General features: G+C 32.1%; 1 pseudogene; it reads left to right on the forward strand.

The window, feature by feature from the left end:
- The first annotated feature begins 1,598 nt into the window (after window positions 1-1,598).
- Window positions 1,599-25,289, forward strand: part of LOC113079048 (thyroid peroxidase-like) — a 30,609-nt pseudogene continuing 6,918 nt past the window's right edge.

The following is a 25,289-nucleotide window of genomic DNA, read 5'->3' on the forward strand; positions in this document are numbered from 1 at the left end:
AACTGATTCATTTCTATAGGATTCAGAGTTGTTATGTCTGATCCCAAAAACATTTTTGCAGAGGTTAAATTGAGCCCAAGCATATTAAAATAATCAGAAGTGAACATGAGTGATTGCAACTGGATTCCAGATGTGGGCGAGAGAGCCAATGATTTCCCCACGCAGGTTTTGCTAATTTATCAAATTTAACCTATTTGTTTATTTAACAGTTTTGCCATGGTCTATTCGATCCCAAGTAGAATAGCAGATAAAAAAATTCAGAATGACTATTATAATTTTACAAATTTTTCGGCAAAATTAAATAAATTCAATTGGAATTAATCTGCGATATTGGGGATTTCACGTGAGGGCGGAAGTTTTATCTAATTTATTACATTTATTTATTTAACACTGCGCTTTTGACAGGATCAGTGTAACAGTAAAATAATAAGTACAAATATTTTTACATTGTTCAGTATCGAAATTTGCAGCTCTTTTAAAATGAGTCCACCCGATCGGGACAATTGAGTTTCGCACGAGGGCGAAAAAGTTCCCCACGCAAATTTTGCTCATTTTCACATTTTTTTATTTTTTTATTTATTATTTATTTTTATTTTTTTACATGACTTCTGTGTTACCTCCACTTTATTATGGGAGTCCATTCGCACCATTGAATAAAAAGAATAATAAAAAAATTAATTGTGACTCTTTATTTTGCAATTTTGACTTTTTTTCGTGCAATTGAGTTTATTTCTCGCAAGTCAGACTTTATTTCTCAGAATTGCAATTTTAAATCTCTGATACAAAAATAACTGTGTGATTAAAAAAAAATCTATTATTATATATTATTATTATTATTATTATTTTTATTCAATGGTGGAAACATGCTTCCATACTTGATAAAACAAAAGGACAGGAAGAAGCCACCTAGCAACAAGTCAAAACACCCTAGCAACTGCGTAACAACACTCTGGAATTGTATCTGTGAGTGTTGGAGCACCTTTCTCCAATGTAATGTAAATGTAGTCTATCTATGATATTGTTATAGTATGACACGAACTCTTATAAATGAATGATTTAGACCCTCTTTACAGGCTTTTAGATGATTACTATAAAGACATCAAATCAAGTGCAATTAATCTTTAACATCCTTTGTTTTTAATCTAATTAATTACTTGACTTACTTTGATTATACATCAGTGTCCAGCCAAAGATCTGACTATTCAGATGAGTTATGCCAAAAGCTTCAGGTCATTCCTCATCTACCGCAGACAGAGAGAATTGAGTTCACGAGCTCACAGACAAACCTTTTCCTGAAAATGTAATGATGTCAAGAAATAACCATGTGTCATTTATAGGAATATACCAGACAAAAATCAAAACATGGCTCATAAATGATAACAAAATGTCTGTTTTAGATGAACTATTGCAATATGGTTGAGAAATGTCATGTTTGAAATCTCTTGCGAGCAGATAATGATGATTTCAGAGGCCTGACAGATGCTTGATGCAAGCTTGTGTTGTGTTTAAAGAGGGCCACTCGAACGACACGCTTCATGAAGCCGAAGCCTTGAAAAGTCAAGGGTTTTGTTGGAATCAGCAGAGTTTGACTGTTCACAGTCAGTGAGCAAAACCCAGAGACGAGAACACAGCCGACTGGAGACACACAGACAAACACCGCCGAGACTACAGGTATGAAATATAGCAGTAATATTGTCAAATATTTGTACAGCTTAAAATAAGTCTTTTCTAATCGAATATTCTTTCAAATGTAATTTATTCCAGTGATCAAAGCTTAATTTTTTTTTTTTACTTTTAAACAATTTAATGCATTCTATATATATATATATATATATATATATATATATATATATATACATATATTATTTTAAATTAACTATATAAATTTGTTAGCTGTCAAGAAATTTCTGCATCATAGTTCACTCCAGAATCAACAGAGTATATTTAGCATAAATATAATTAAAGAAGGCCAAATTAACAGCATCCTATAGGATAAATCTTACACAAATAAGGATTGTATATCTGTAATGTACAATTGTAAATGTAGATCATATTTGTTAAGATTAATTTAATTGGTGTTGAAATATCAGCTGAAACCAATGCTGAAATTGAATTAATATACAATGGCAGATTATATCTGCAGAATATTATATACATTGTATTCTTTTGACTCAAAATTAATTTCAAGTTCTTATGTTTTGGAACCAGATTATAGAGTTTTAGATTAGATTAGAATAAACTTTATTGTCATTGCACATGTATGGCAACGAAATGCAATTAGCATCTAGCCAGAAGTGCAATTAGCAGTAAGTACACGATATTCAGTGGCTATGTTACAAATGTACATTAAATAGATAAGGCTTTGGACATAATTTAAATATTTTTAAATACTTGCGACGTGATATAAAGATAGGTGTACTATGAGCATACTATACAGATGGATTATTTATTAATTGTGTGTACACCATAAGCAAAAACTATGAACATTTGAACATCATTTACACTAATGCATTGGACATTAAGAAAGTGCATAGAACAATATTCCAGTGTGCAAATGGTTTATTCTGTATTCTGTATGAATGCACAAACAGTAGTATGAGTAATAACAAGTGCAACTGTTTTTTTTTTTTACTCATATTTGTAAAAAAAAAAAAAAAAAATATTAATCATAGTTTATCACTATAATAATGTTTATCCTATAGTGTGTGCAGTAGATCACATAGAGTACAGAATAAATGGTGTTAATTAGTAAATATCACGCCTGCTCTCAAAATCAATTTTTCTGTCATTTGACATTTATTGCACTTTTTTTATAGCATTTCTCTTCCATTGCAGCGGAGACATGGCTGGCGTCCTGATGCGTTTAACCTCTGTCATGATATACTGCGGTCTGAGCACAGATTCATCTGATTCATCTCAGTGTACGTAGCGTTTTTCGCATGCGTTTCAGCTCATATGTGATGCTGAGACGTCTACACCAGTGTTGCGGAAAGTAACTTTTAAAAGTAAAGCATCATGATTTTGCGTTACTCTCTTAAAAAGTAACTTATTGTGTTACTTAGTTACTTTTTATGGAAAGTAATCCGTTACGGTACTTTTGGATTACTTTTTATTGTCTGGTTGCTTGTTTGTTTGGGATTAAACATGCAAAGGATTTTTGTCTTGACATTTCATTATTGCACATTTCTGGCGTTACTTATTTGAAAAAGTACAGTAAACGTACAGTAACTCTTTCTTGTAAATTAAAAAGTAATGTGTTACTTGAAAGTATCGGATTGTTCCCATTACTTGTATTGTGTTACACCCAACTCTGGTCTAGACACAGTAAGATGATCTTCAGATCGATGATTTGTGGTTAATTGCCATCCATTGTACCAAATAAGCAAAGACCTCCAAGTTTTCTTTGCACAGCCAGCTGGCGACAGATTCATCACGGGTTATTTTGTACCTACTGACATTTAGTTTGGACATTTCCAGACCTAGTGTTCCAGCCACATCTGGTCCTTGAAATCTGGTGCCAAATTTCTGTAATGACATCTCCTGCAGAGGCCCTTGGGATATTTCCCAAGAAATTGCAGGTCTTGAGGTTATATAGTGAGCGGGACAGCATTGTTAATCGGGTGTCTTCATGTAAAGAGTAAATGTGTTGTTAGTTTGAGTTAGGATACGTGTTCTGTAACGACAGAAGATTCCCAGTGGGAATGTCGTCCTGAGGTGAAATAGGGATGTGTCTCACAAACCCCATGTTTTTTTAACTAGACACGAATGGCAAGACGTCAAACTATAGTTTACATTTGTAAGCCCACCCTAGGGACAATATATTAATGTAAAGCCTGAGTGAATCTGAATGTTTTACATTTCATACAACAATTTTTCAATTTTAAACACCAACACATTTTTTTGCACACACACACACGCGCTCACACACACACACACACACACACACATACACACACACACAAATGCACATACACACAAACAAACACACATGCACACACACATGCACATACACACAAACAAACACACATGCACACACACATGCACACACACACGCACATTCACGCACACACACACATTCACGCACAAACACACACACACACACACACATGCACATACAAATTAATGATATACTGTATACATGTGTGTGTGTAAATATATACACATTTATTGTTAATAACATTATTATTATATTATTATGTATATACTGATGTATGTATATAATTAATGGTGATCATGAAGATAATTATTAGTAGTAATTATTCTTATTACTTATAATAATTATATTAAAGTATTTTATTATTATTATAAAAATAAAAAAAATAAAAAAATATTATTATACTAAACAAAAATATTAAAGTAATTTATTAGTATTACTGTTTAATAATAATATTATTAATATTTTAAAATGTTAACCAATCAGATTCTATTACTGGAACTCTCTGTTTAATATTTTATTTCTAATCCTCACCTTTGATTTTCTCTGGAAAACTAGTTGTTCCTGAGAGCTTGATTATATCGTCCTTTCAAGAGAGTCTTCAGATGGTCAATGCTGCACTGAATCGAACTTCACAAGGGTGAACAACAGTCTATAATTGTTTTTATTATTATTTATAATCATTTTATCTCTTAATAAAGACAGTTGAGACAGTTTTTCCCTCTTTTTCTCTGAGTTGCAGGTTCGATCCTCAGCCGTTTCACATGTACACGCTCTCCAGACGGCCAGCATCAGAAACACAGCACATCTCCAAATCAGCAGAGATCTTTCACATCACTTTAGGACTTTTAAAGGAGAAGGCGAGCAGGAGATATAAAAGATCACTGTCTGTGTCAGGTGAGGCTCTTATACGTTCATTATTTCTTCAGATTATTGAGTGAATTTAAAGGGACAGTTAATTCACTCAGATCAACCAAGATGTAACTTTTCCGCGAACTGATTATTTCTTACTGTTCATTTATGTACTCACTTATGCATAATTATGTTATTAAAGCACCTAATAATGATCTAATAATAATGTGAAACGTTGATTTTTTTCATGTCTAAATCGGAATAAACTAGTCTTCATCAGCTCGCCTTTATAAGAGACCCTGGACCAAAAATCCAGTAATAAGGGTCAAGTTATATATATATATATATTTTTTTGCAGTTTTTTTTTCATTTATATATATATATATATATATATATATATATATATATATATATATATATATATATATATATATATTATTATATTTTTTTTTTTTTTTTTTTGAGAAAATCACCTTTAAAGTTTTCCAAATAAGCTCTTAGCAATGCATACTACTAATCAACAATTAAGTTTTGATATATTTACAGTAGGAAATTTACTAAATGCATTCATAAAACATGATCTTTACTTAAAATCTTAATGTTTTTTTGGCAAGACAAATCAATAATTTTGACCCATACAATGTATTTTTAGCTATTTCTACAAATATACCCCAGAGACTGCTTTTATGCTCCATTGTGCTCCAGGATCACATATATTATAAACCATAAGAGACCATAAAAACATTCATTCAAGCTTCAACTGCTTCAAAACAATTATTTGTTCACAAACTGAACATTATATCTGACGCTCTTGAATGTTCAGTTGATAATGTTGTAAATAATGTTCAGTTTCTTGCACGGACTGATCATTTCTCTTCATAAGATCTCAGTTTATCGCCAATAGTCACAGTTATTCATTTGCTCACAGTTATTCATTTGCTGTTTCCTGATATGCTTTTTTGCCAGAATTTTAGTTGCATTTTATAAATCATCTAAGCAGCACGGTTTCAGCTAAAAAGCTTCTTAAATGTTCTACTGAAGAAAAAAGTCAACAACATCTTGGATAAACTGAGGGAGAGTAAATTAACAGCAAATGTTCATCTTTGCATGAACTATCCCTTTTAATAAAAGCCCCTGAGCACTGATGACACTTGATCTAATGCATTGACATTTTTTAAGTGTCTAAACACTTCTTGAGGCTGTTATTATGCACAACATGTACTGGAGAGTATTCAGCTCTGTAAGTGTGGAATAATGCAGTAGCATCATCTCAGAAGAGCTTTAAATGTCAGATTTAATCAATAGTGTCGCATCTACGGGAACCACAGCGGACGGTTTACCCTTCAGTGTTTGAGTTGCATTCGTAAACACATTGACTCCTTTTCAAGAGCTCCTTTCTGTGGAGGCAGTGGAGCGGATAGCAAACCTGTCTGGATGCCCTCGCACTCTCCATCCCATCACCTGTGCCACAGACGGAAAGTACCGCAGCATCTCTGGAGTCTGCAACAACAGGTATCTGACTCTCGTCTTAATAAAACATCCATAATGCAGCGGGAGGCACAGACATCAGACCCTCGGTTAACAGCTTCGTGACATTTTGTGGAGAGGATCAGGCTGATATAATAAGATGACCTGCGGGTCAGAGCTTCAACCAGATGGGAATATCTCTAAACAGTATAAAAATAATGTCTGAACCTTAAATATTCATGCCTGCTCATGCGGGTCATGAAAGACGTCACAAACCTGTGCATGCTTTCATCTGCTGCAACTGCAAAACATGTTCCTTATCAGTATTTTTGTCTTGTTTTCCATTACACATATCTAGCATGTTGCTAGCATGTTGTTAGGATGTTTCTAGCATAACTAGCATGTTGCTAACATGTTTCTAGCATAATTATCATGCTACTAGCATGTAGCTAACATGTTTCTAGCATGATTAGCATGTTGCGAGCATGTTTCTAGCATGATTAGCATGTTGCTAGCATGTTTCTAGCATGATTAGCATGTTGCTAGCATGTCGTTAACATGTTTCTAGCATTATTGGCATGTTGTTAGCATGTCGCTAGCATGTTTCTAGCATGATTAGCATGTTGCTAGCATGTTGTTGGCAGGTTTCTAGCATGATTAACATGCGACTAGCATGTTGCTAACAATCAACTTATATTTATATATTTATCTGTAAATGAGAAGTAAAATGATATTAAGTCTTGTTTTCTGAAAATGAAGTGAGTTTAAGCTTAACATGAAGAAAATGTTTTTGAAAAGGGGCAGAAAAATAATATTGTTTTCTATTTGAATTAAGTGAATTTTTTTGATAGTCTCACTTGATGGTTATTTTATGTATTTATTTATTGCAGTTTGTACTACATAATGTATCAGAATTAAGTGATGTTATGCATAAAACAAGAAAAAAATATATAATAATAAATAAAATAATGTGTGTGTGTGTGTATATATATATATATATATATATATATATATATATATATATATATATATATATATATATATATATAGTCCTGATTTAAGCTTAAACTCATTTAATTTTTACATATTTTTAGAAAGCAAAACTTAATACCTTATGTAATTTTACTAGACAAAAATACAAAATCTGAAAATCATTAAGTTTAAGAAAAACAAGACAAAAATACTTTTTTTGTAGAATGGACTCCAAAAAATAAAATAAAAAAACTTTTATAAAACACACTTTTGATATTTTTTTCATCCATAAAACAAGACTTATACCTTAAGTAATTTTGCATCTCAGGTAAATGTATCTTGATTTAAAAATATAAAGATATTTGTGCTGCAAAACAAGACAAAAAATACTTAGAAAGAAAATCTATTTTGCAATGTGGATTCATTTGCATTGTGCTGATAGAGCTGTCTGCAATCATATAAACACATTTAAATCAGATTAAACTCAAAATATGTGTATTTCCTTATCTTTTCCTTTATGATGCATATGATTGATTTGGCTTTGGGGAAATTAATCTGAGTTCTCCACACTGGCTCGTCTAGCTAGATTTATAGCATTCATTTTTACATGTTTGGGAGGAAATGTACCATATCCGTCCAGTCCTGATGCATCAAAGGATATATTTTTAATGCAAAAACATTAATCATTAGTTCTGATTAAATCTATATTCTGTGAGTATTTGAGTGTGGTGTTACATGCATCTATTACTATTTTAAACATTTCTGCAAGATTATTACTGGGGCTCCACAAACACTATCAATATCACTTCTGTTCATAAGAGAGGGTTTGTTCTGAAATTAAAGAAATTAAAATAATGTATCACATGTATGCAAGCATGCACCAATTTTTTTTTTTTTTTTTTTTTTTTTTTTTTTTGTACTTTAGACAATAAAAATCACTTTTTTTTACATTCTCATGATTTCAGTAATTGTTAATAAGTGTTATATTTTGACTGTTTAGTAATACAATATTTATTTATTTTTATGATTTAATCTAATCTATGCTTTTATTTTTGAAATAATTTATTAAAATCTTTCATTCTTATGATTTAACATTTTTTAACAATCAACAAAGTGTTGTATTTCGACCGGATTTATTTAAAAAGTATTTATAATAATTTAGTATATTCATGGTTAAAAACATTTTTAGTGTTTAAGTATTTTGATTTTATGTGCTTTTATTTAGAAATTATTTATTTAAATGCTACGTTCTTATTATTTTTATAGTGTTGAATTTGGACTGGTTTTATTTAAATTAAAGTTATGTATATATAAATATAAAGGTTTATGATTACATTTATTTTCTGTTTTGCAGCTAAAAATTTAATTTGTCTTGTAATTGATTCATTTTGCTCCAGTTTTTTCCTGTTTTGTAAAGCTGCTTCGAAACAATCTGTATTGTATAAAGTGCTATTTTCTTCAGAAAGTGTAAAAGTCTAGTTATACATGCAGTTTTTATGAGAGACCAAATGGAATATTTCTACTACATTTGTGACTAAATAATTGAAGTACATAAAAATCTGGAGAAAAGCCTCAGAAATGCACATATCAGGTGTGATGTTATGATTTGCCAAGTAATTTTAGCGCAACTAAGTGCTTATAGTGAAAGTGCTTGTTATTCTAGTTTAAACCCAGAATGCATTGACAAAAACATTTAAAGAATGAGCATATTTGTTTATATGCAATGCATTGCATTGAGCCGAAATGAAATATACAGTATGCAATGCCATTATCAGGCAGGTCATTTTTGAGATCATGCATTGTAGAATAACAAGGATAATGCATTGAACATTAATTGCAATAATGCATTGACTGTGAGCTCTTTGTAAACACTTGTTCTCTTATATTCTGAGACATATGAGACATTTTTGATCACATGCATTTATACTGTGGTTTTTTTTTTTAGGAAGAACCCGCTTTGGGGAGCAGCCAACACCGGCTTGGCCAGATGGCTTCCGGCGGAGTACGAGGATGGAGAAAACCAACCCAAAGGCTGGAACACCGGACGCCAATACAACGGCTTCCAACTTCCTCTGGTGAGCTGCACGAGAATATCCTCACAATTCATGAAAGACAGGACTGAAACAAAATGAGTCACTGTGGGGAGGAGCTACTCAATGCAACTGGAATGAAATGATATGCAAATGAGCACCCTCATATGCTAATGAGTGCATGTCTAAAATTAATAAAGTCATGGCTTTAAATGATGCATGCATGCACTAATGTAAATATCTAAAAGTCAAGATACATTTACTTGAGATGCAAACTGAACATATGAAGTCTTGTTTTCTGAGAAGCTGAATAAAATCAAGTGAGTTTATGCTTAAAATAAGAACAAACATTTGTCAGCGAGGTCAGAAAAATCAACTTGAATTAAGTTACATTTTTCTGAGCTCAATGGAAGATATTTGTTCTTGATTTCACCGTAAACAAGACTTTCCCAAATCTTTGCTTCTCCAGTAAATGTTTCTTGATTTAAGAATCTTTTGCATTGCATTTGCACTGGAAAACAAGACAGAATAGTCATTGGGAACATAGATATTCAAGCCATTTTCGTGTAAATTGAATGCCAATTTACATCATCAAATCACTTGCATTGCATGATTATTTGATTGATTATTAGATGAAATATCTGTGAACACCTGCTAAATAAGCTTGAGGAAACGGTGCCAATTAAAAACCACCTTTCCCTGCTCTTTTATGGCATCAAAAATGCAAGTTTTAAATATGCACAACCTCTTCTTCCCGAACGCAGAGAAACATGAGCGTCACGCCTCACTGAAACTATTTTTGTAATGAGGAGAAGGCTGCAGCACTTCAGTGCAAGATGTTCATTTTGCCACATCTCACATTGGCAAGAGTGCAAAAACACTTCCATCTAAATTTGGTACATAGCGGTTTAATTGCTAGTGGTTTTAATGATATTTTAACAGGTAAACAAACACTGAAGGAGGGGTATAAAGAGATTTCCCCGACTGCACACACACACAAAACAACAATTCATAACTTACAATATATCAACAGGGTTCTTTAAGCTAAAAAGGCAATGCATTAGAGTTAATAGTTCAAATAAATAAATCAATATTTTAGACTAATGCTTGAATTGACTGATGTTAAGTATTCAATTCAAATATGTTGGCATTAAAATAAACCTTAAATCCATCCTTACAAGATTGTAGTCAATATAATTTTACTATATATTTTAATTTTGTTATGCGCTCTTGTCATTTAAAATCTTTGGCTTAAGTTAATTTTTATTTTGTTATTTTTAGTTATAGTATTTTTAGTATTCATTTCAGTTATTTGCCTAGTTTTATTTTATTTATATAGCTTATTAAATATAATATTGTTATTTAATGATACTAATAATATGAATTATTTTTTATTATATAATATAAAATATCTAATAATACTTATTATTATAAATAATAATAATATAATCATACATATTTTAGTTTAGTTTACATAAATTATATTGAATAACCATTACATATAATAATTTGCAATATAATAACAGGGTATTTAGGCTAAAAAGTAATTAAATATTTAAATATCTTAGGTTTTACCTTCTGAGTTGGAAAATTCATATTAATCAGATTATATGAGCCATAAAAGCCTGATGTATCATATATAATACTCAACAACAACAACAACAACAAAAACACACATGCATTTTATTTTATTTATTTATTTATTTATTTTTTATTATTTGTCCATGTCCATTGTAATGGCCAGAAATGCATCTCGTCTGAAGTCTCTCTGGTTTGCTTTCTAAGGTTCGAGAAGTGAGCAATAAAATGATGAGCGGCTCTAGCACGACCGTCCTGGAGGACAGCACTTATTCCCAGATGCTGGTGGACTGGGGTCAGTACATCGCCCACGACATCTCCTTCACTCCTCAGAGCTCCAGCCGAAACACCTTCGCAGAGGGACGAGACTGTCTTCACACCTGCACCAACGCAGACCCCTGCTTCCCAATGCAGGTAACCCGTCAAATTTTTTTTTGATGATTCCCCTCATCCCCTGAGGTAACAACAACTATATTGAAGGGCTTTTATATACAGCAGTCAACAGGCAACCTTAATAATAAATCCTTTTATTAGTTTGTGGATTTGCTTGAGCTAGAAAATACTACTGAACATAAATAAAATGTGCAAAAGGATTTTGAAAAAATACCCTTAGAAAGAGCTACTGCATTACTGCATTCAAACTTCCAAACTGACTCAAATGATTCACGAACCCGCTCCGAACTCCCGAACTGACTCAAATGATTCGCGATCCCGCTCCGAACTCTCGAATTGATTCAAATGATCCGCGAATTAGCTCCAAACTCCTGAGCTGATTCAAATGATTTGTGATCCCCAAACTGACTCAAATGATTCGCGAACCCGCTCCGAACTCCCGAACTGACTCAAATGATTCGCGAATCCGCTACGAACTCCCGAACTGATTCAAATGATCCGCGAATTAGCTCCAAACTCCTGAGCTGATTCAAATGATTTGTGATCCCCAAACTGACTCAAATGATTCGAGAACCCGCTCCGAACTCCCGAACTGACTCAAATGAATCGCGATCCCGCTCCGAACTCCCAAACTGGTTCAAATGATTCACGCTCTATACTCCGAACTAGGAAGAATTAGGAAGCTTGCATTGTGAAGGGCGCTCTGAAAAGCGGCAGTGAAGGCAAAAGATTAAAACCTCTATTAAAACAGATGTCCAAATGAACGTACCGGTACGCTAAAAGCACGTTCTGGGCGCACGGAGAGGTGGTGGCACGCTCAAGAACTATATTTGGAAGTGGTGGTACTGAGTACCTGTGCGTACTGGCCCACTTAAAGCACTGGTAATGATCCGTATCAATCCACAAATAATACGTATCTTAGATTTGGTTCTGTAGCTCCAAAGTCTAGTTCCTTGCACTGCGCCGGTGTGGTCTTCGTCCACTCTTCTTCATAGTTCGCTGATTGTGGTCATAACTTTGTCTCCAAGGATTTTCCAGTGGCTTTCAATCAGGTTTAGAGCAGGTTTTATCTGGCCATTTCATTAGTTCAATGTCTTGAAGTGTGACGGGGGATTTTCTTGCATGAAATTTGCAGGAAGATTGGGAGATAAATGCAGGGAAGGATCCCCGTGTTGCTGAAGGAAGTTCTGATAAACATTTGTATTCACCTGCCATTCAGTATAACTTCCTCCTCCACCTTTCACTGACTTCTTTACGTGTGTGTGTGTGTGTGTGTGTGTAATGACATGGGTATGACACAGGTATTACAAGGAGAGGGTGACTTATGAGGACATAACCCATGTCCCCATTTTTCAAAACACTTATAAATCATACAGAATGAGTTTTTTTGAGAAAGTAAAAATGCTCAAAGTTTCCTGTGAGGGTTAGGGTTAGGTGTAGGGTTGGTGAAGGGCCATAGAATATACAGTTTCTACAGAATAAAAACCATTACACCTATGGGATGAACACACTTTACACAAAAACAAACATGTGTGTGTGTGTGTGTGTGTGTGTGTGTGTGTTTTCAATATTTCTGTAGCTTTAATTTATTTATGTGTCATTTGCATACTTATTTCAGTTAGTTGCCACTGTAACATTAAGTTTAATATTTTATTTTATTTCATTTATACGTCTATAATAACCTACATCATAACACCATGATTCTTTAGGCTAAAAAATAAAAATTGCAATAATTTATACTTGAATTTGAAATATTTCAAATACGTTGAAAGAAATGTTTCAGCGTTAAAATATAATTTATGTCCACCTCTACAAGATTCAAACCATTTATTTTAAGTTTTAGAAATGTTGTGCTTGTGTTTTTTCTTATATAGATTTATTTTTGTTTTAGTACTTATTTCAGTAGTTAGTTTCAAATCAATTCATTTTATTTTATTTCACCTTTATTCCAATTATATTTAAATAATTACCTACAGTATAATATAACGGTTCTTAAAGCTAAAAACAAGTAAAGTGGATGTGTTAAGAAATGTTTTGGCACTAAAACAGAACTCTATGCAGACGGTGTGTCATAAACAGAATCTTACGAAAGGTTCTAAATAATAGAACTGTTTCTATTTTATAGAATCTTTGCCAGTTATGTGATTGGCTCTTTTGATTTGGGGGCGGGGCTTCGCTGTTTTGAGCATCTCAATCATTGCTGTCCTAGGGCTCCGTATTGTGTATTATTAATCATAAACAACATCTATTTTCATCCGTGAGTCACTGGCAGCTATTGACTGGATAAGACATTCCCCCAGACATTTGATTAGAATTATCTCTGGCTTTGACATCCCGTGTCAAGGAGCAGGTTACAGTGCTCATTTTTCACCTTCATTGACAGAAGTTCATTTAGTTGAAGCAGAAGCTTCCTCTGAGTCATTGTCTCGCTCTCTCTCTGTCTGATCCTGACGGCCCACGATGAGTCAGACGTGGGAATGTGTTCGAGTCGGAGGACAGTTCAGGACTGCTGGTTCGGAACAACGGAGATGAATCTGGGAACGTGGCTGAACCCTATAATTAAAAAGAGAATATATCTCATTGATTGCTTCTTTATCTCCGGCGAACCTCAAACGCAGTTGAAAATGCGGCTCACGGCAGCAGCTTTTTGTTAGTGGTTCTGAATTCTTCTGAGTGTGAAATGCTCATAAAAATGTGTTGGTTTGTAACTAATCTGTCTCTTGCCAGAAGCGAGGAGGACAATTCCATAGATATACAAATAGAATTCTATTATTGTCCACCCACTGCATACTAATACTGAGAGCTTCATGATGGACCGGCCGCTCTCAGGATCCACAGAATAACAGACGGGGAACAAACAAAAAGATCTGTGATGAGGCTTTTACTCAAAACTCAGGAGACTTGATGGAGTTTGATTGAAGTCTACATGAAATTGCAGAACTTTATTTTGTACATTGAGATTAATTGGACAGGGAAGATGAATGAAATGAAAACCATTCAAAAATTATTGTTGTTACTTGAAAAAATTAAAATAATAATAATAATAAATAATATATATATATATATATATATATATATATATATATATATATATATATATATATATATATATATATATATATACTTAAATATATAAACATATATATGTGTATTTTTATCTCAATGTATAATATATATATATATATATATATATAAATTATATAATATGAACATATTTGTATTTATATGAATGTAAGATATGAAAACGTTTTTTATTACAACTTTATTACAACAACAGTTTTAAATCATGAAATATATACACATTAATGAATATAAATAAATAAATGTTTTAAACAAAACATATTTTTTTTAAATATAAAGATCCATGTGTGTGTATTTATATGTACATAATAAATATACACAGTACACACACATATACAAAAACAAAATCTTTCATTTTGGATGTGATTAAATATATTTCACTTTTTTTATCAAATAAACAAAGCCTTGGTGAGCAGAACAGATTTCTTTTGAAGCATTTCAGCACCATGATTTCACTCTGTGGACAGTGCTTTATTTCAGAGCCATTTCTACAGCTTGGGTTCACGATCACTTCCTCAAATCTGTGCTTGAATCCAGAATCATGAGTGACTTGTACATGCTCAAGACAACAAGAGAAGCTTTAGCCATGACAACGTTCAACATTCAGAATTTAGTCTCCTATTCTTGAAAATTCAGAATCTTTTCTTCAAAATTCTAAATCTCACATTTAATTAAATATGTCACTTGCTATTTCTTTGTAATTTGTGAAACTTACTAGTAAATAAAACTTACTAGTAAATAAAAAAAAATGTTTCAATGTTGATCTTACAGCAATCTAGTGTTTATAATGCTTTTTATCTATACTTATATAATGGAAGTATATTATATAATTATGTATTTTGCTCTGAAATGTCTTAAAAAAAATCAAACAAGAGAAGAGAATTTTAACATGAAGTCCATTTCCACCACTTATAATATGATCATAAAAGTCTAAATGACTGGTGCACTAAAATCTAACATCTATGAGGATGACTAACACTGATGTTTTGTAGACTTTTTTTATAATTGGGTATTCTGATCCCTTTTTTTTTTTTTTTTTTTTTTTTTGCTGAAATTGTTTGGGCTTTGCATTTACATGAATATATAATAATTTAGGTTTAACCCCTTAAATGTCACTCACATTTTTGAACATAGACTTTATAGTGCACAATTCAAACGTAAATGTTTATAATTCATGAATGAAAACATTTTGTAACATTATATTGATGTACCATTTACATGGTAGTGCAATGTCTCATTTTAAAATGGGTTTTAAAGGATGAATTTTGAGATTTTAAATTTTCAGTTGATATATAATTTCTGATGATTTCTAAAATGTGATGAAGAAGTTTTTTTTTTTTAAACAAAGGTCAAAGCTCCTGTTATAATGTAGATTTTTGAGGGTGCGCTCTTGTCATAAATGACTGTATTACTTTTTCTACATAATTTTTAACAAAAAACATTGGTAAAACATATATTTGGGAGTCTTCCAATAATATATAGTTTGTCAAGATTAGATTTAATTGTAATATAGTGAAGTAAATCTAGGAGTCCCATGACAGGGTGACAGATAAAGGGTTAAAAAAATCTGAAAAACTGATGAACAGTAATTTATTTTCTTTCACAGACTCCGAAGGATGGTAAACTGGTTAGCAATAAAAGCTGTCTTCCATTTTTCCGTTCTTCACCCGCCTGCATTAACGTTCAGACGGACGAGCATCCCACTGGACAGCGACAGCAGATGAATTCAGTCACGTCCTTCATCGACGCATCGTCCGTCTACGGCCATTCTGCAGATCTGGAGAAAACCCTGCGAAACCTGTCCAGTGCTGAAGGTCTGCTGGCTGTAAACGGTGAATACAGCGATGGTGGTCGGCCGTTTTTGCCCTTCGTGTCCGTGCAGCCGTCGGCGTGCCTCCAGGAGCCCGGCTCAGAGACAGCGGTGCGGGTCGAGTGCTTCACAGCGGGTGACAGCAGGGTGAACGAGATCCTGCCTCTGTCTGTCCTGCACACGCTCTGGGTGAGAGAACACAACCGGCTGGCCGTACGCCTGACACGACTCAACCCTCACTGGGGGTCAGAGGTCATCTATCAGGAGACGCGCAAGATCATCGGGGCGCTGCATCAGGTAACAGACACCTGTGAGAAAAACCAGTTTAACAACCGGCTCGGAAATGTTATTTATTTTATTTTTATTAAATAGCAAAAAAAAAAAAATATTTATAATTAAATTAAAATATAATTTAAAATATTAAAATATAATTTAAAATATTAAAATTTAATTAAAATGTATATTAATTCATAATTTAACATACAATATGTGTTTATTCATTTGCCATGAATAATAAAAATCAATCAATAAAAATAAATAAAAATAATTATCTTTTAATTATGAATTATGGAGGGTGAATAAAGGTCTCCTGAAGCAAATCGATGCGTTTTTGCAATAAAAATATCTGTATGTAAAACGTTATAAACGTTCTTTCCAGCAGATGACGGTATAAAGTAAAAGTGTAAAGTAAAAGACATTTTAAGAACATTGATTTTGAAACTTGTGAATCCATTAGAACTGTTAGAAGACAGAATTGGAATTCATATATAAATAGATTTTTATGTGCACCTCTAGTTTTCTCTTCCTCTTCTCTAAAGCAGCCCAGCATGGCGTCGCCTCCTTTGCTGCCTTTTCCCGGGGGAGGGGTTTATCTGGATTTGTTATGTCACGAAATCTGCCAGTTATAGCCATTTTTGTAGGCATTAAACTGCCAAAATTTTAACTTTCAGCTTCATAATTTTGCAGATATTGCAAAATACACAGTCAAAATACACAGTCATGGCCTCATGGGTGAATAGGGAGAACAGAAGAGGGCTCAGTACGGAGCCCTGTGGAACACCGGTGTTCACAGTGATGATAGAGGAGGAGAGGTTATCTAACTGAGGTCTGTTAGTCAGAAACTCTAGAATCCTGTTGCAAAGGGATGTGCTGATTCAATGCTGGCTGAGCTTTGAAGGGGATTACAGAGTTAAATGCAGAACTCAAATCAAAGAACACACGTGCATTTTGACTGTCCAGGTGGGTGAGAGCAGAGTGAAGTGCATTAGAGATGACGTCCTCTGTTGACCTATTGTGGCGATAGGCAAATTGGAATGGGTCTAGTGTAGCAAGGATTTTAAATGGGATACAACCAGCCGCTCAAAGCACTTGCCGACAGGATGGAAGTCAGCATCATGTTATCAATGTGCAAAATCATTGTAAAATCATGCTATCAGTAGGTTAAATCTTGTTATCCATGTGTTAATGGATTTATTCTAGAAACATATCAACGTACTAATGTACTTATCATGTTAACAACATGCTAAAATGTAAGCAATGAGTAAATCAAGCTAAAATGCTAAAATCAAGCTAATGCTAAAACATGCTAGCAATGTGTTAAATCTTGCAAGAAACATACTAGCAATGTGCTAAATCATGTTAGCACTATTGTAATTATTTACTTGATTTATTTAATCTGAGTAAAATCTTAAAATTACAAGCTTTTCAAATGTAAATATATAAAAAAGTTTTTCAACTAGTCATCTATTTATAGTGTTGTTATTTATTCTCTCATTATCTGTTCATCATGCATCACAGTTTTTTCATGTGTCACAGACTCTCTTTTGGGAAAATCAGTATTTAGAAATAATATTTTAATTCAAATATACCATAGAGCTGGTTAACTGTGCTTGAGACTACTCAAAATAAAAATGTCCTATCTAAAGTGGACCATCCAGTGATCAGGGTCTGAGCGAGTTTATGCACTCAGTTAGTGACAGTCCCTCGGCTGTGCTGTTATCACACACATACTGTACTGAGCTTTTCTCGTCTGAAAGCGTCCAATTAAAGCCTTATCTACAGTTTCAGAAACATTCAGTGCTTTAGGCGTCGAAGCTGTGTTCTGATTGTACTGCAGTCTGTCGTCCGACAGCTGGTTACACCACAGTTCGCTGCAGGAGGAACCATATAATGGTGCACTTTTAACCCGTGTCTGATTCAGAGCACTGTTATTTTAGTAGGTTATTACTGAGATACTCAAAGGTTTTATTCATGTTAAATTCAGTTATTTTCTGTGTTTTTCTTTATTTTAAAGTTTGTGATTTTGTGTGATTTTGTAAAATGTTTATATATATATATATATATATATATATATATATATATATATATATATATATATATATATATATATATATATATATATATATATATATATTCTTTTTTTTTATTCTATTTCAGTTTTATTTATTTTAGTAAATCAGGTTAAACTAAAAGAAAAAAAGAAATATTGCATTGGAATTAGTTTTTTATATATATTTGTTTTGTGTTAATGTCTATTTGTTTGTTTTTTTCTTCTTTTATCTGCAAAATAAGAATGAAGATTTTTATTATTTGTTTTTTATGTTGTGTTTATTAATTTTTATGTAAGTTTTAGTTATATTACTACTTCAAGTAACCTAAATAAAAATGAGAAATATATTTCATATTTAGTTTTTGCGAGCTTAGTTTTTATACATTTAATGAATGAATAAAAGCTATTTTATTTTATTTTATTTTATTTTATTTTATTTTATTTTATTTTATTTTATTTTATTTTAATTAATTAATTAATGTTTTATTCTTCTTTTCCTTAACCTGTGTACCAAATCATCACCAAATAAGATTACATATAATTCACGTTATGTTGTGATGCAATAAAATAAATAAAGCAAACTTAAAAAGCATGTTTTAATGCAAAAACAAGCTAACATAAGTATTAATTTTAAATGGAAAACCTAAAAAAAATAAACAATTTGATGTTGGTTTGGCAAATAACATGTTAAAGTAGTACAACTAAAAGTACAAAAGTTAAAACTAAAATAAAAATAAATGATGTATTTATTCATTCATATTATTTATTTAGTAATGTATAGTTATATTCATTTTCTGATTGTTTTTAAAAGCAAAAATGCAGGAAAAATGCACATATTTCCGAAACAATTTTTGGATTTGATTCAGCAAATATGGTTTATAAATTTTTTTGAAGTTTTTGAATGCACTTAAATAATTAACCCTTATGAATGTGAAGAATCAGATCCGTTCTGTGTCAAACAGACAGAAAAGCAGATTCGCCGCACTGGGCAGAGAACAGATTCAGGTATTAAAGTCCTCGATGCGTGGAAGTAAAGCCCTCGTCCTCTCCGAGCGGCCCTCGCCAAATCAAAGACACATTTGATGGCTTGCACAAGCACCAGCTCCCTGAGTTAAAGTGACTCTGAAGCAGTACAGAAGCCGTGGAAATGGCACACATCAAACGGAGCACAGTGTTTTAACAACGTCCCCCAGGGGCCGACTTCACACACGCAGTAAAAACAGTTTCCATTGCTAAAGAGGGTTTGATTTGACCCTCTGTGGAGGGCCGGCCGTCAGTCAGACACGCTTTTGATGCATCTCTGTGTGGGACGACGCGCTTCTCGAGGTGAAAAGCTGGACTATTTCTGAGACTGCGATAAGACGGAATGAATTTTTGAGGCGCATCACACAATCTCATCTTATCTCCAGGCACAGGACGTCCTGAACCAGCTTCTCTCTCTAAATCTGCAGTTTTGTGAGAGATGCTGCACTTAAAAATAATAATAATAATAATGAACTAAAATACCACAAAAAGCATATTTATGAACTGCAATATTGCTGATATAAAGTATAAACATTAAATGAAAAATGTAAACAATAAACATTTAATAAAAGATCTACAAGTTCTAAAAATGCTATTAAAACTGAAAAAAAAAGTTAAACAATTGTTGTTCATCACAAAATAATGATGTATTTAATTCATGTTGTGAAGCTGTAAAATAAATGAAATGAAATGGGAAAAAAAAAGAAAAATCTTACCCCAAATATCGAACATTTCAATTAAAATAAATCTGGCAAAAAAAAATAAAAAATAATAATAATAGAGATTAAATAAATAATAAAATAGCTTATTAAATTACATTAAATAAAATATAAATTTTAAAGGAAAAACTGAAATTAGTTTAAAGTTGAAACTAAAACTGTTCTCTGTTTGTTGTCATTAACCTGTATAAAATTAATTACTAAAGGTCATAAGTAATGATTATTAGAATGCAATAAAATAAATATACTAAGCGTTTTGGTTAATTGAAACTAAATAAATGTGACATTAATAGAATATAAAGGTGAAGTTACTACAATTACTACACACACACACACACACACACACACACATATATATATATATATATATATATATATATATATATATAGATAGATATATAGATAGATAGATAGATAGATAGATAGATAGATAGATAGATAGATAGATAGATAGATAGATAGATAGATAGATAGATAGATAGATAGATAGATAGATAGACTGGAGTATTTTAGTTACTAAAACTAAAATAATAGAATGCTTATAAAATGTACAGCATTGCTTAAACTAAAATAAAAACTGAATACATCAAAATAAATATTAATACTTAAAAGATTAAAGAATACTGTATAAAATGATTATTAAATATCACTGCCAAAATGTGCAAATAAAGCAAGAGAAATTATCATAAATACTCTTTATGCTATTTAGTATAATAATATATATTAACAATAAGAATATTTAATAATTAATTTGTTTCTGTGTATGCATTATGTTTTTAGCGTTTTGTCATTAGCTTGGCATCTCTGTTGGACTTTACTGCGAGTCTTTATGAAGAGTATGTTTTACAAGAAAATACTTTTTTTTTCAAGTCTTCAAAATGTCTTGTTTAATTCAATGCATTACTGGCCATTAATTTGTAATCACTTGTGAAATTTACAAGCAATTTCAGTGACGACAGGGCAGCTTGCTACTGATTGACTCTTAATTCTGTTGTTCCTGCAGATCATAACCATGAGAGACTACATTCCCAAGATCATGGGACGGGAAGCGTTTGACGAGTATCTCGGGCCGTACGGGGGCTATAGCGACTCTGTGAACCCGTCGGTGTCAAACGTGTTCACCACGGCTGCGTTTCGCTTCGGTCACGTGACCATCTCACCGCGGCTCTGGAGACTGAACGAGAGTTTCGAGGAACACCAGCACTTCTCCTCCCTGAACCTCAAGCAGACCTTCTTCAGCCCCTGGAGACTCGTCAGAGAAGGTTCACTCCAGTTTAGTTCTGACTTGCTTTTAAAATATTATATATAGATGTTAAATATTTATTAAATATAGTATTGATAGATCAAATCTATTATGAAGTAGAATATGAGTGTATTTTGTCTTAACTTGTTTATACTCACAGTATAGAAATATCAAATCTGCAGTGCATTAAGACAACGCACAAATCATTTGAAGAATTTTGTTTAATATTTAATATGTAGAAGCTTATTAAATTGTCATTTTTGCAGTGTAGAGTTCGCAAGCCAAATTCAGTGACTAGATGTCAGTTGTAAATGCTCAAATAATGGTATATAAATATAAATATATAAAAGAGAGAAAAAAAAAACAAGCGGTTAAATTAGCTTTTTTTTACTTGAAATAAAATAAGTGTGAAGTGAAATACAATATAAAACTTTAACTTATTGTATTTAAGCTAATTTATATTAATATATATATTAATATATATATAATTATTTCATTCCTTAAACTCTATAAATATATGTATCTATCATGTTACGTTATCATGCAATGAAATTAATAAATAAAACATACTTAAAGAAATCTTGCCTTGGTAGCTGAAATAAGTTTTAAGTAAAAAATAAAAAAAAATAATAATAATAAAAATATATATAAATAAAAATGAAATAAAAGCTAAATGTAAATACTTATATACTTATAAATAATAATAATAATAATAATAATAATGATAATAATAATGATATAAATAATGACAACATTTGTAAAACTAAAATAAAAAAGTTTTTTTATAATTATAGTATTTTATTTCACATCTGTTATCTCAACAAAATAACAAAATATAATGTAAACTATATTTCATACATTACATAAATTTGATTATAAGTCATGAAGATTTTAACAACATCAACATTACAGTTTTCTGTACTGCTTTTGAAACAATTTTTATTGTGATACAAATAAACACAAGTTATTACTTACCAAACTGATGGAAACCCTTGTGAAGTGGAGTTTGTAAAGCTCTTGTCGTATATGTGTGTGACATGTTCTTCTCACTCCTGCTAAATATTACAATAACTCCCATGTTAATGAGAAAGCACAAGTGACAGCGTTTGAGAGAAGGCTGACTTCATTATGGAGCTGATTGATGAAGACATGTCCAGTCAAGGGAAAGAAACATTGAAGTCATTAATGAAGCATTGAATAATTCCTTCATTTGGTTGGTAACTGAATGATTTATAGTTTGAAGTTCATATCTAGAGGTCATTTTACTGATAGAAAACCTCACTGTTCCTGTTCACCAGGTGAAATGATGTAAGTAGGTTGTATTCAGACTCAGATGGTTGGTGTTTGATTCTGCAGGGGGGCTGGATCCGGTCCTGCGGGGGCTTCTCCGTCGACCGGCTGCTCTGCAGAACCAGGAGCATCTCATGACAGAAGACCTGAAGGAAAAACTGCTGGTTCTCAACATCCCTGAGACTCTGGATCTGGCTGCTCTGAACCTGCAGCGCGGACGAGATCACGGCTTACCAGGTCATTCCCTCAGGGTTATTATTGGTAAACTAAGACAGCAATCAATCAGTCAATCAATTAATCAATCAAACAAACAAACAAACAAACAAACAAACAAACAAACAAACAAACAAACAAACAAACAAACAAACAAACAACCATCCATCCATCCATCCAACCAATCAATCAATCAATCAACCAATCAACCAATCAACCAATCAAACAATCAAACAACCAACCAACCAATCAACCAACCAATCACTCAATCAAACAATAAACCAACCAACCAATCAACCAGTCAACCAACCAACCAAGCAAACAAACAAACAATCAAACAAACAATCAAACAAACAACCAATCAATCAACCAACAAACCAACCAACCAACCAACAAACCAATCAACCAACCAACCAACCAACCAATCAATAAAACAATCAACCAATCAACTAACCCACCAACCAATCAACCAATCAACCAACCAACCAAACAAACAAACAAACAAACAATTAACCAAACAAACAAACAAACAAACAACCAACCAGTCAATCAACCAAACAAACAAACAAACAATCAACCAACCAAACAACCAATCAATCAATCAATCAATCAATCAACCAACCAACCAACCAATCAATAAAACAATCAACCAATCAACCAACCAACCAATCAACCAACCAACCAACCAATCAACCAGTCAACCAATCAAACAAACAAACAAACAAACAAACAAACAATCAATCAACCAACCAATTAATCAATCAATCAATGTATATATATATATAAACATTTTATTTTAGCTTAGATTCAATGGCCACATTTTCATTTCATACAGTAACTGTATTTTTTTTTTTGGATGAAAAAAAGCTAAATGAAAATAAAAAAGATGTATTTAAAAATAAATAAAAACTAAATTAATTAAACTTTAGATTAAGCTGAACACAATATATATATATATATATATATATATATATATATATATATATATATATATATATATATATATATATATATATATATATATATATATATATATATATATTATATATATTAATTATATATATAAATAACTGAATCAAAACTGTGATACTAAAATAACACGGGTCCGATTTCCTCAAAAAATTTCACTTTTATTAAATAACTCTATATATATAACACCGCTTACAGACATGCTTTAAATAAAATACACCTTAACTGAAATAAAACTCATTTACATTTATGTCAGCTACTTTCCAATGCAACATTTCATTTTTTTCATAAAGCTTAACTTGATGTATTAAAATACCTAAGCTGAAATAAAAATGTATAAAATCTATATTAATTTTAAAATGTAATCATGAGTCGCTTTGACCGATTCACTTTTAAAGAAATGAGAGTCATATTAATTCAACTACAACTGCAGAACAGGAATAATTTTTCATGTATTTTAAACTGAAAACCTGAATCTGATTGGTTGGTTGGTTAATTACAGGTTACAATGACTGGAGGGCTTTCTGTGGATTTGACAGAATTGAAACCAGATCAGATCTCGCCGAGTTGGTCGGCAGCGGTGTTCTAGTGGAAGAAGATAATGGATGTGTACGGCCATCCGAACAACATAGATGTGTGGCTGGGAGGTCTTACTGGAGCGTCCGGTGTCCGGCGGCAGAATCGGCCCGCTGTTCACATGCTTGATCGGGAAACAGATGAAGACTCTGAGGGAAGGTGACAGGTGCGTTATACACATCAGGAAACACTGCTCAAATACTGTCAAGATCTTTAAATCAAAATACATTTCCTTGAGACGCAGAGTCTTGTTTGTGCGACTCTCATGAATTGGATCTTTTGAGTGAATCGGTCAAAAAGACTCACAAGTCGAATTCAGACTAATGAGTTATTGCTTCACATAGGGATCATTCGGATCAGATTTTTAAAATTAGGATTTATAGTTCCCTCATTTTACTGATTTTGCAGAAAAACAGTTCATATGAGTTGTAGTTGTACTAGTTTGAACTGATTCTGTAGAGTGAATCGGTCGTAATGACTCATGGATCAGTTTCAAACAAATTAGTTACTGGTTTGCTAAGGGCTCATTTGTTATCAAAATGGTTCTTTCATGAAAAAAAATAAGCATTAAGATAAGTTGTTTTTGTTTTAAAAGTACTTTGTTCCATAAAATTACTTTTGATTATAGCAACTTTCACAAACTGATTATTTTTTTGTGAATTGGTCAAAATGACTCGTGAATCAATTTTAACATTTCAAAATGACTTTTTTGTAAATTGTACTTTAATGAAAAAACATAAAAGTGAAGGTGAATTAAAATGACTATAAGTCTTTTTACTCAAAAGAATCAGTTTTTAAGAGTTGCAGTTG

Source organism: Carassius auratus, unplaced genomic scaffold (genome assembly GCF_003368295.1).
Source record: "Carassius auratus strain Wakin unplaced genomic scaffold, ASM336829v1 scaf_tig00027103, whole genome shotgun sequence".
Lineage (NCBI taxonomy): Eukaryota > Metazoa > Chordata > Actinopteri > Cypriniformes > Cyprinidae > Carassius > Carassius auratus.